Source organism: Budorcas taxicolor, chromosome 5, assembly GCF_023091745.1.
Source record: "Budorcas taxicolor isolate Tak-1 chromosome 5, Takin1.1, whole genome shotgun sequence".
NCBI lineage: Eukaryota > Metazoa > Chordata > Mammalia > Artiodactyla > Bovidae > Budorcas > Budorcas taxicolor.
The window spans coordinates 64,837,414-64,850,481 of NC_068914.1; positions in this window are offsets into that span (position 1 = coordinate 64,837,414).

Sequence of the window (13,068 nt, forward strand, 5' to 3'; positions counted from 1 at the left end):
TGGACAGTGACTTCACTGTATTCTTTTCGGATGATTCTTAGTATTTTCAAAGGGTATAACCAGAGTTTCATATGGTTCTATCCACCTTCACTGAAAGAGGTCAGACTCAGGAGAATATAGTCTTCTGCTCACCATCCTTTCTTGAATTAGTTTAATGAACTGTAAAAGAATGAGCTTCCACTCAGGAACAGTTTTATGTGCAGCTATCTACAGAGGGACAAAAATTCATTCAACAGTTGGTCAGACTTCATCGCAATCAAGGTCGAGATTTAACCTTAATCTGTCTCTTGAGGGTAGAAAAGGGGGCATATTGTTTGATTTTAATATAGCTGTTTACTTCTACCTGTCTTTATAAACCAAACTCAACATGCTGTTTGTGAGAGTATTTGAATACTGGACTTAAGATGATTATTTCCCTCTACTTGTTTATGTGTTTTGTTTTGTACTATTTCTAGGCATTAGAATGTGTCAACCAAAAAAAAAAAAAACCACACACAATGAAGATCATTTCCTTGGAGCATATATTCTAGCAAGAAAGGCTGACAACAATAGATGCAATAAAAGTTACATAATGAACTATGCAAACCTAGATCATATATGATATAGTATGTGATAAATATTATGGGAAAAAGAAAAGGCAGAAGAGAGTTAAGGAGATTAGGATACTGGGGGAGGTGATTTATAATCTTAAATAGGTTTTTAGGTGTGTAGCATGGAGAAGCTAGCCTTTCAGCTAGAAGTAAGTGAGGGGATGAGCTGTGCAGATAATAGAGAAAAAGTGTTCCAAGCGGGGGAATAGCAAATACAAAAACCCTGAAGCTGCACAGTGCCTAGAATGTCAGGATAAAGGTGGTTAGAATGACTGCTGCGGGAGGAACCAAGAAGAGGCAAGGGGAAGATCACACAGGACATTAGCTGCACATTTTCCCCTTTGCTTTTCCAGATCCAGTGTTCTCTCTTCTCTACCATGCCCTGTGCCCTGGAAGGGAGACGTGTATGGACTATATCAACAAACTCCTTGGCCTGTCACCTTCCAGTGGGGCTCAGCCAATGTGAGTTCCAGACAGAAGATGCAAGGGCTGGGGAATGCCGGGGCCAGGACATTTATTCCCCTGGCTTCCTCCCTGCTGGGTTGCTGCTCAGTGACTTTACCCTTTTACCAAAGGCCACAGTTCCTGCCAGGCAGCCCTCTTCAAGCTACTCCCCTGGGTTCCTCTTGCCCCGTTAGGACAAGAGATGGTGATAGCTCTCCAGGGCTGCTAGCCTCAGGGTAGTGCACTATCTATAAATGAGCTTTTTAAACCTCACCCTCAGCTTTGTAAGCAGACTCTTTATTAAACTCCCTTCTATTACCAGTTTAATCTTGCTACCTATTTTCCTTCCAGGTCCCTGATTGATAAAGATGTTGGAGACAATTATAAGAATATTGGCATTTATTCTGAGAGAGATGGGGGTGGGGGAATAAAAGAGTGATGTATTCTGAAAGAGTCAATCTGGCTGCTGTGTTGAAAATTTTAACAGGGCAAGATGGAAGCAAGGAAACAGTTGGGAGGCTACGGCTATAATTTAGGTGAGACACACTTCATTTGTATACCTATAGAGACCAGTTATTCTGAATCAATACCCAATCAATCTCAAATACCCTGATACCAAAGCCATACACTTTTATCACAGCCTAAAGTCCTAGATGGCTTGTAAGAAGCATTTCTCTGTGGCAGCTCTGGCTCTGTTGAAACGAATTCTGTACATTCTAGTAGGATAATTACTGATTATAAATAGAATTTAAAAAATAGAATTAAGTACTCATAATTATTAAATTTCATTCTAGTTTTCTTCATAGGTCATTTGCTCTCTGTTTCAAGAATGAACTATATTTCAAATACATTTTTATTATTTTTTAATAATTATTTATGTTATTGTTATAAAATCACTTACTATGAGACCTGTACTTTTAGTAAAACTGTCAATATAAAACACATTATTATTGAACATAGGCACAATGTTGTACAGAGTTTATTCATCTTTCTTAACTGAAACTTTATGCCTGTTGATTACTAACTCTTCATTTCCTTTTCCTCCCAGCCCCTGGCAACTACTATTCCACTCTTAGATTCTATGAATTTGACTATTTTAGATGACTCATATGAATAGAATCAAGTAGTATTTGTCTTTTTGAGGCTAGCTTGTTTCACTGAACATAATGTTCTCAAGTTTTATCCATGTTGCTGCTTACTACAGACTTTCCTTTTTATAAAAAGAGGCTTGATAGTATTCCATTGCATATATCTTCATTTTCTTCATTCATTCATTCATCTGTTTCTAGATATTTCATTTTTTGTTTCTTTTTCTTGGCTGTTGTGAATACTTTTGCAATGAACATGGAAGTGTTAATGCATTTTCCAAAAAATATTTTTGAGTGCTTACTGTATTTTTCCCTAGGCAAATGCTTCAAAGTTAAAAAGGGTGGGATAGTAGTTTGTGTGAGGGCAAATATTAATCGACTATATATACACCAAATTTCAAACTGACAAGAGTTGTGCTGGAAAGATGCAGAAAGGCTGAGAGGCTGTAACAAGATGACCTAACTTAGTTGGAGGAGGTCCATGGAAGACTTCTCTTGTAAAGCAATATTTGAGTTGTACAATAAATAGAACTGTGTTCTACTTACAGTAGTACCAGTTTCACCAAGGACTTCCCTTACACTTGATAAAACCAAATTTCCTTTAGTAATTCTTCACATTGGTTTATTTGAACCCAAACAGAAGCTACTTAGCAATTTGATCAAAGCAACTGAGGTGGAATATCATCTACTTGCTCATGGCTGGGTGGTGGCCATGAGGTTAGACTTCTGCTGGGCTGCTCTTATGGACCCTGTGTGTGATTAGTTAGCCTGAGACCTATTTCCCCTAGGTAAGGAGGCAGATTTCCTGCATGTTGAGAACCAACTTGGTCCCAGGCACTGCTCCAGTGATTAAGCATGTTCAGTCTTCTAATCTAGTCTGTCAGCACTGCCATGAAAAATATACCCCAAATATGACAACCTTCATGGTTTCCACTTTAGTTTAACCTACTATCATCTCAAATTTAGGCTTGTATGATCTTCTAATTGGACTTCCTGTTTGTACTTATTTGTCTTCATAATCAGTTCTCGACAGAGAGGCCAGAATGAGGTTAAAAATTTAATCAGAGCATGATACCCCCACTCCCATTCAGAGTTCTCCAGTGGTTTTCCTTTCTCTTGCAAAGAAAACGGGAACTTTGTACACCGTTGACAAAGCCCTGGATAACCTGTCCTTTGACCTCCCACCTATCTCCTAATGCTCCCAGTCTATCTCATTGTGATCTGGCCCATTGCCATTCCTGGTACCTTCTAAATCTGTTCTTTTTTTTTTTTTTTTTTTGAGCCTTTGCAGTTTCCATTGCTTCTGCCTAGCCATAGATACTGGATAACCTGTCCTTTGACCTCCCACCTATCTCCTAATGCTCCCAGTCTCTCTCATTGCAATCTGGCCCATTGCCATTCCTGGTACTTTCTAAATCTGTTCTATTTTTTTTTTTTTTTTTTTTTTTGAGCCTTTGCAGTTTCCATTGCTTCTGCCTAGCCACAGATACTCTTTACAAAGATGATCACATAACACATTTCTTCACCTTATCCAGGTTTATCCTCCCATAATCAGAGAAGCTTTCAGTGAGTGGCTGATTCAAAATGTTAAGCTCTTCATTCAGTCATTCACTGTGCCCTCAGTCCCCTGCTCAGTTTGATTTTTCTTCATAGCCCTTACCATCTTGAACATACTTCAACATGTTTATTTGCATATATTCCAAAATAAAAATTCCAGGAGGACAGAGATCTTTTTTTTTTTTTTAAGATCACTCCATATTCTCAGGAGAAGGCAATGGCAACCCACTCCAGTACTCTTGCCTGGAAAATCCCATGGATGGAGGAGCCTGGTAGGCTGCAGTCTGTGGGGTCACCAAGAGTCAGACATGACTGAGCGACTTCACTTTCACTTTTCACTTTCATGCATTGGAGAAGGAAATGGCAACCCACTTCAGTGTTCTTGCCTGGAGAGCCCCAGGAACGGGGGAGTCTGGTGGGCTGCCATCTATGGGGTCGCACAGAGTTGGACACGACTGAAGCGACTTAGCAGCAGCAGCAGCCATATTCTCAGAATCAAGCATGGTACCTGGTACACAACAATATTCTGCAAATAATTCCAGAATATTCAGATTGACTGGATGCTGTTATTAAAAACTCTTCACCTAGGATGATCTTCAAAGGCAAGAGCCAGAGATCCAGAACCACCCCATAGCGCTGTTTTGTTCCTTTTAGTTCCTTGAATGTATGAGAAATTTGGCAAATATTTCTTGAATAATAAATTAATATAGTCATGAACATTAAACTCTGTAAATTGCTGTCGAGAGGCAATACAGTTTTATCAGTAAGTGCATGGTCTTTGTGGTTAGTCTGGGCTGTTTAAATTTTATATCTGCCACTTGCTTTGTCAAATTGAGCAAACCACTTAACATCTCTGAGCCTGGGAGACCTGACCAGAAAGATCAGTTCAGTAGTAGGACTAGACTTATGGGGAGGCTGCTGTGAGGACTACGTAAGGTGAGGCATGTGCACAGCACTGGGTCTGCACATGTTATTCACAAAGTAATCCTCCAGCTTGGCTTAAGTGACCTCCTCAGCTCCCTGTGTTTTTTCTGGGGCAGAACAGCTATCTCAGACAATACTTTCAGTGTGTCTGTTTCTCTATAACGTTTTAAGCCTTTGGAGGGAAAGGACTGAATTTTATTAATCTTTAAAATCCCAGAACCAGTACATTGAAGGTCCTCAGTGAATCTGTTTTGAATTGGATAGGGCTGAATTAGAGGTGACAGCCCACCTTCCAGAAAAAGAAGGGCACTGAGATACTGATCAGTATCAGTTACAGTGTCTCCTCAATAAGCATTGATAAGGAAAAGGAAGCTACCTGTAGGCATGTTTGCAAAAAGTTAGTGGCAATGTCCATTCTAGACAAGCCGTAGACATGAGGTCTTAGTTGCGGTGGAGCAGGAGGAAACAGCGAGGAGGAGGGGAGCAGAGCCTGCTGAGGAGAACTTCCCTTGGTGACGACCTGGTCCCCTTCTCTACCACTACTGCCCTTTGCCAGAGCTGGCTTCCTAAAGGCTCTGGATGGATCTCTCTTATCAGTTGGTAGGTAGAGCCATTGTGTCAGCTGAAATAGTGGAAATTTCTAGTCAACTTATAAATAGTTGAAGAGCCTCTCTTGGCGAAACGTGAACCGAGCAAATACTCCATTTTCTCCTGGGAGGATGGATCAGGATTCGGTGCACGACTGTCACATCAGCCCTGGCAGGGCCGCTGTTCATGAGGCCGCGCAGCTATAAGTTATTCATGGGAACATAACAAACAACGACTTAGCCCTCGTGAGCAATGAGCCTTCCTCTCCCGAAGCTTGCTCTCCAGCTAGGAGCCGAGGAGTGCAGGGTCACCGTGTCAGAAACAGAAACACGCCTCACATCCTTTAGGGCTGGCGTACTGTGCAAGGATACACAATGAGGCCCTGGGCAGCTCAAGGAAGATCCAGGGAAGATTGTGCTCTCCCTGGGCACGTGGTGCCTGGGGTAGGGGGTGGTGTTTAATTCCTCCTTTTTCAGGGAAGGGAGAAGATACTTTCAGAAGTGATCAAGTTTCTGTCCTGGCTGGCTATCCAGTGGCTTTTGTTCATTCGTTTGTTTGTTCCTTTGCTCACATATTCAGGTCATTATTCACTGATGTCCGTAATTAAAAGATCCGAGAGAAGTTTCTTAGAGTGATACTTAGTTTTTTCTTATATACAACTATTATTTTTCTTTAAAGAGGTTATCATGTCACAGGATGGATAATGGTGTGTGGGAAGGAATCCTTTCTCTTTGTCCTTGGCATGGAGAAGCTCTGGGGGCTTTCTAATGGGTGGTGGGAAAAAAAAGGTATTGGTTTTGAGATCAGATGTATTTCAAATTCTAGGTCTTTCCTGAGACCATAGGCAGGTTACTTAAATTTTCCAAGCTCTCTACTGGGGGAAATTAAGCCTTGAAACATTCTTGCTGAATGACGAATCATGTGCAAGGCATCAGGCACTATCCCTTCGTACTTTGGGTGTTCAACAAATGTTTATTCCCTTTCTCCTCCGACTTCTCGCAGAAACAATACTCTCTTCCTCATTATCGCATTATTGACTTATTTGAATGCTGTTATCTAAGTTTTCTGATTACCCTTCAGAAAGTATTACCTACCACACTTAGGATAAAGTTTAATGTTTTCAGCAGGGCCCTTCTCAAGTCTCTTGTTCCCCGCTGTATCCCTCACTCACCGGCCACAGTGACTTCCTTTCAGTCCTATCTTCTGACTAAAGAGTTCACAATGGTGACATTTTGACAGTACCTGAGGCAAATGTGAATCAATCACTGCAATTTTACTTCTTGTTTGGTAAAGAAAGGCAATCGTTTATGCATAATTCTCGTGTCTCTTAGGTCAGAATATAGACTCTGGGCCTTGGCTGTCTAGGTTTAAATCCCAGCTCTGCTGCTGACTGCTCTGATCTTGGGTTACCTACTCAGTCCCTCTGGGGCTCAGTTGTTTCACCTGTAAACTTAGAATACTACAATCCCTATCTCAGGGCTGGTTATGAAAATCAAATGAGTTTTGCCTGTAATGAGCTTCTAACACCTGTAATGAGCTTACACCAGCATGTGGCACATTGTAAACATTAAAGATTTAAAAAAATAAACAAGCAATCTTATAGTTGATGGCACAGGATCAGGTATGGACTCAGAATAGGGTAGGGTACCCACAGACAAGAGGTATAATAAGATTGAAAGCATCGTATTACCCTTCAAAAGCCGACAAAACTGAAGAATTAACCTCTCTATAAAAAGTAATATCACTGCAACTTCTTCCCCTCCTATGTAGAGTGGGTGAGTTTAGTGACAGACTGTTTTGGAAGGAGCTAGAAATATCAGTTTAAAAACTGCTTGGCAACCACTTTAGGATGATTATCTGACTTTGGGAGAATACTGAGGTATTCCTCTTACCCAGCTTTAGAAATGTCACAAAGGCATAATGAATCATCTCTCAGAGGCTTTGAAAACATTATCCCCATACTAAGTACTGCCTCTTGCCTATTCTGCTGGCAGTTCTGAACTTCAGGATAACTCACCAAACCCCAAGGAAGCTACAGGAGTTTGGGGATCTGCTTCAGGTCTAACTTCTTTGCTATATCTCGGTTCCTATTGTCCTGGCTCCCCCCACCCTCTCTTCTACCCTACAGATTAGTCTAAGTCATTCAAGGTAATCCCATCCCTCTTATCAGCCATGAGTGTGGACATGAGCCAGTGCAATACTAAGGAAGGGATTTGGGAGAAAGAGCTCAGTTTTTCTCTCCTACTGGATGAAAAAAAGGAGCTTGTTGCTCTGCTTGGTGCTGGCAGCCATTTTCCAGCAAAGCCAGCAGCCTCAGGATGAACCAATGCTGTGATTGGCAGCTTGAGAGGGATGGGGAAGTGCATGCTGGGTGGAACCCCTGCAGCCTGCCTCAACTCTGTGCTTCATCTTTGGCATTACACAGAATTTCCTCATCGTTGAGCTAGTTTAACTGTGGCTTCTGTCAAATGCAGTCTAACCAAATGCACTCATGGCTCTTCCTCCCTTGTGCCTTGTAAGACAGTATTTATGTCAGGGTGGATGTCCCTTGCAGGTTGTACACTACTTGAGGGCAGCTGCCCTGTCCCATTCATTTTTTATTTCTTTCCAAACTCTTAACATAGTGCCTTACAAACAGCCACAATTTCACTACTTGTTGATAAATAACAATGTTAAAAGCAATACACCCTGACAGCCTTTGGCTCTGTTTAACATCAGTGAAACCCCTATTAAAGAAAAGAGTTTGCTTTTCTGATTCATAATCATAAAAGCCAAAAGGTGAATAAAAGCATGGTCTTTCAGTATATTTTTTTCTGTTACTTGTGCAATGGTTGGAGGTAAAAAAATTTTATTACAAATTAAACCATTGAATTATGTTTTCATAACACACAACCAAATGCAGTCTCTCTAGCTTTCTCTCGATCAGGACTAATTTCAGGCAGTCTGTTTATAGAGTGAAGATGAATTTTATTGGTGACAAATGCACTCCTGCATTAACAAATTAAGTATGCTCTCAAAGGAGAAAGAACAAACTCAGAGAAAATTGGGTTGTCTGTTCTTGAAGTCTAAAAAAAGGACTTCTTTCCTCAGGGGAAATTCAGTATTTTCATAATCACATAAAAAGGAAAACATGTGCCTCTTGGGTATAACATTAAAATAAATTAATTTTGCTGCCTTATTCATAATGGCTAATGGCAAATGGAGTGTTTATTTCTTGACTCCTCTTGCTGATAAAACCAGTTTTTTCTATGACCTTTATCTCATTAAAGATGAATAGCTCTGTCAACTTATAGGGATGAAGAATGCAGTCTCTATTTCTCTATTTTTGGCATTTTATTAATAGGTGAGTGGTCATGGGGAATAACAAGACCCTAAAGCATCAGGATCTCAACTTCATGTTACAGGAATATAATCGTCTGTTTTTTTGTTTTTTGTTTTCCTCTTCTGTTCTTGGGATGTACAATGTCTTCTATTCCTTGGAAATATGTTCACTTATGATTAGACCCTGCTGACGGCCTTTATGATTTTCCTCTGTTCAGCCCAAACTGTGGTTAGTTTTTCCCCTATTTTCTCATAACACACACCCGATTTTCCTTCACCTGTTCTTCCACAATTAGCCTCTGTCTGTATACCCATTCTCCTGAAATACTAGATAATTTATTCAGTCATGCATATTCCTTTGGCATTCTTCAAGTTTGGTGTGGAAGAGAAACAATTCATTGCAGATATAGGTCACTATACATCATAGCTTCTAGTAAGATGAGATTCCCATAATTTTTTTTAACTAAAGAGTATTAAAATGTTAAATGCTTGACTTTTATGATGTTCAAAGTATTGACGAGGTATGAATGAGACCTGCAATTGATACTGGAGTCACTGAAAGATTCAGAAAAACAGCAGACCTTCTGGGAATCTCCCCAGCTGACAATGTTGTAGCTGTTAACTGGAACCCTAATTGTTGTTATTCAGTTGTTAAGTTGTGTCTTTGAGACTCTATGGACTGCAGCATGCCAGGCTCCTGTCTTCTACTGTTCCCTGGAGTTTGTTCATATTCATGTCCATTGAGTCAGTGAAGCTATCTAACTACATCATCCTCTGCTGCCCTCTTCTCCTATTGCCTTCAATCTTTCCCAGCATCAGGGTCTTTTCCAGTAAGTTGGCTCCTCGCATCAGGTGGCCGAAGTATTGGAGCTTCACTTCCACATCAGTCCTTCCAATGAATATTCAGGATTGATTTCCTTTAGAACTGACTGGTCTGATCTCTTTCCAGTCCAATGGACTCAAGGTCTTCTCCAGTACCACAATTTGAAGGCATAAATTCTTTGGTGCTTAGTTTTCTTTATGGTTCAACTCTCACATCCATAATAATTATTACTGGAAAAACAGTAACTTTGACTATACAAGACCTTTGCTTGCAAACAATGAAGCAGAAGTAAATATTTTTCTGGAATTCCCTTGTTTTCTCTATTAGGGAACCCTAATATTTCCTCACAAAATATACAAACTTTTGCAAATGAGTCGTTGCCATGTAATCACAGGTAGATTTGCATAAGTCTGGGAATATTTTGAGGGACCATAAATGTAACCATTAGTTTTGTGCCCTCTTTGATTTTTCTTTCCAAAGGTATTAACAGTTATGACATTTTCTAAGAAGCAATATTATCTAAGCTTGTTTTAAAATAGCTACCTGTCCACTTACTCAAGGTAAATAATTCTTCCTAGTACATTGATTGCAGACTAAAACACAATATATATATTTTTAAATGTACTTAATTTCACTGGACTAATTTGAAGGGATAGTTCTTACTTGCAAGGCAGAGTTAAGCCTGGGTAAAACCAGAATAATCACCCTTACCAGAGAAATTGGGGAAAAAAAAACAAACAAAAAAACCCTGCTAAGCATTTCTTGTCAGCTAGAAACTGGTTGAGCTGCAGCACAAATGTTGGATTCTTTTGCCTTGTTCTAACCGAGGGACAAGAGTACGTGGCTGAATATGGGAGATGAGCAGTAAAGGGAAGATACTGCTACCTGCAGGGAAACCTAAGCAAGCAGGGGTGGATGTGTTATCTAATCCAAAAGAATTCTTCACGTAAAAGGAGAAACTAATCTTCAGGAAAAACGCTAACATGTATCTTGAAGCCATTTTTTCTGACCTTCAGATTACATTTTAAATCAAGATTAAGAAAAGAGGAAGTTGTCTTTTCCCAGTAGATTTCTGCCCCTCAACCTGGTACTTTTAGTCTTAAACATGATTAACCATTTGACATGACTTCCCAAACTACAGACTATTTGTATTAAACACATATTACAGTTTATTTTCCTGTATATAATTAGGAATCATCATTGCTGCCAGAATGTAAAATGATACATCAACAATAAGTAGAGATAACAGCAGCTGCATACAAGAAAAGGCGTACAAAACACCTGAAGCTTATAATTACCTTTCTCTCCCCACCCCATATATTTGTGTCATGATGCATCTGAGGTCATGTAGACCTCAGGTAGTCATTAAAATCACACGAATATTCCACTAGGATTTACTGCAAATAAGATATCCCGTGGGTACATGGATTTTTACCAAGAGAAAAGGTTAATAATTTGGAGTGCCTTTTACCAAAACATGATTTCTTTTCAGGAAGTTTGAATTTATACATTTAACAGGGAACTACTCTGCGCTAGTCACTCACTGCTGCTGCTAGGTCGCTTCAGTCGTGTCCGACTCTGTGCGACCCCATAGATGGCAGCCCACCAGGCTTCCCCATCCCTGGGATTCTCCAGGCAAGAACACTGCAGTGGGTTGCCATTTCCTTCTCCAATGAAAGCGAAAAGTGAAAGTGAAGTTGCTCAGTCGTGTCCGACTCTTAGCGACCCCGTGGACTGCAGCCCACCAGGCTCCTCCATCCATGGGATTTTCCAGGCAAGAGTACTGGAGTGGGTTGCTGTTGCCTTCTCCGAGTCACTTTGAAAAATACACAAAGCAAAGAAATACGATCTCTCTTCAAGAAACTTATAATCCCCCCAAATGTGGAGCAAGACAAAACAGATGAAGAAGAAATATCATACCCATTGAATTTTGCTAAGTTGTACAGTCTGAATGGCATAGCTTTGTAGAAATTTTGAGAAAGGAGGTCAAGAGAGATGTGTAAAGGAAGTAAGCTGGCATTAAATTTTGATGGTGGAGTAGGTTTATGTAGATTCAGATAAAGTGAGATATCAAAGATGTTGCCCATGATTCATAGGTGTTTCCAACTTAGTCTTAATTAGATTCTTTTCTTATTATCTGAGCTTTATTACATTCTTTCACTTAACCAGGATTTTCTAACATATACAAATAATTGCACTTAGCATGAGAATTGCATTTATTCAAAAGCAATAAGCCTCCCCAATCTGACCTAGCTTAGCAACAGAATACAGATTCATCAAACTCCTAGACAACAAAGGAAGGTCCTTTGTTTTATCATTCCATGGGTATGCGAACCATATGGCTGTAACCTTCCGAACATTTTCTCTACTCATAACTCAGAAAGTCCTCCACAGCAGGCCAAACAAGTTTTGCACAATACAAAAACTTACACTATTTTCAGTTTGGGGCAAAATTTGGCAGGTATGTTTGTCAGAATTTTGCTTTCATTTGATTTGTTGATGGTGAAACTTAACTGTAAAACAATATATAACCAAAGTGGTTTAAATGAGACCTTATAAAGCCCAAAAGACCATAAATTGACTCACTTAAAATGTTCTATAGATTATGTTTCAATTTATGTAAAGACAGTGTTTCAAAGATTTGTGAAAATTACATTTTATATTTGATGTGAAATATTATTTTCTTCATGGCATATTATAAACTTCTGTCTGCAAAACACAGGTTGGGCATTTTAAGTCATGACTTCATTAAGTTATTTAGCAAAATATCTTAATCAAATCTTGCCTAACCTTATAGCTAAAGGCAGGTTTAATTTTAGCAACTTAAAATGTTTTATAACTGATTTGCGTTTACTTGTATGCATGTGTACTGTCACTTCAGTCGTGCCCAACTCTTTGTAAACCTATGGGACTGTAGCCCGCCAGGCTCTTCTGTCCACGGGGAGTCTCCAGGCAAGAATACTGGAGTGGTTTGCTGTGTCCTCCTCCATGGGATCTTCCCGACCTAGGGATCGAACCCACAACTTGAATAAGAATAACAAATTCCCTGGAGAAGTGTTGTGATTAGAAAACGGTGACCCTGATTTTATCTGTATGCTATCTGTGGTCTTAAAGGTCCTTTTCAAGCTTTTCACAAAAAGTCACCTCCAAGGTTTCTGCTCATCCCGGTATTATACAGTAGTGATGAGTAAGAAAGGTAGACCCCACAGTTCAGGGTAAACACAACTGTTTCCGTGAGAGCAGCAGATGTGGGCGTATGCTCTTTTTTCACCTGGTAGATCTGTAATCTCTCGGAGAGGCATGTCACAGGATCATCTTTGTGCACTGGTACAAGTGTTTTCATGGTTCCCATGACTTCATAAACACAGCTTATGTCATTCAGAAGTACCATGAGAATCAAATAAAAAAATGTGGATTGTATTTTGGGCTCCTGCGTAATTGCATCACTTAAGACCTATTGGGGTAGCTTGGTATCACCACTCACTCATATAAATACTCTCATAGGAAATAACAATGTTGAGCTCATTAATTAGATTAGTATTGATTCAATTCAACAAGTAACATAATGCTTAGTGCTAAGATATGAAGTATTTTGAGCAATATGCCGATGATAAAAGAAAATCCTACCCTCAAAAAGGATTTAAAATTTGGTAGGAGATATTAGGAAAATTACCCAGTGCTAATTAAAAAGAGGAAAGCTAAGTGCTTTGAAATTATAAGGTGCATGAAGGAA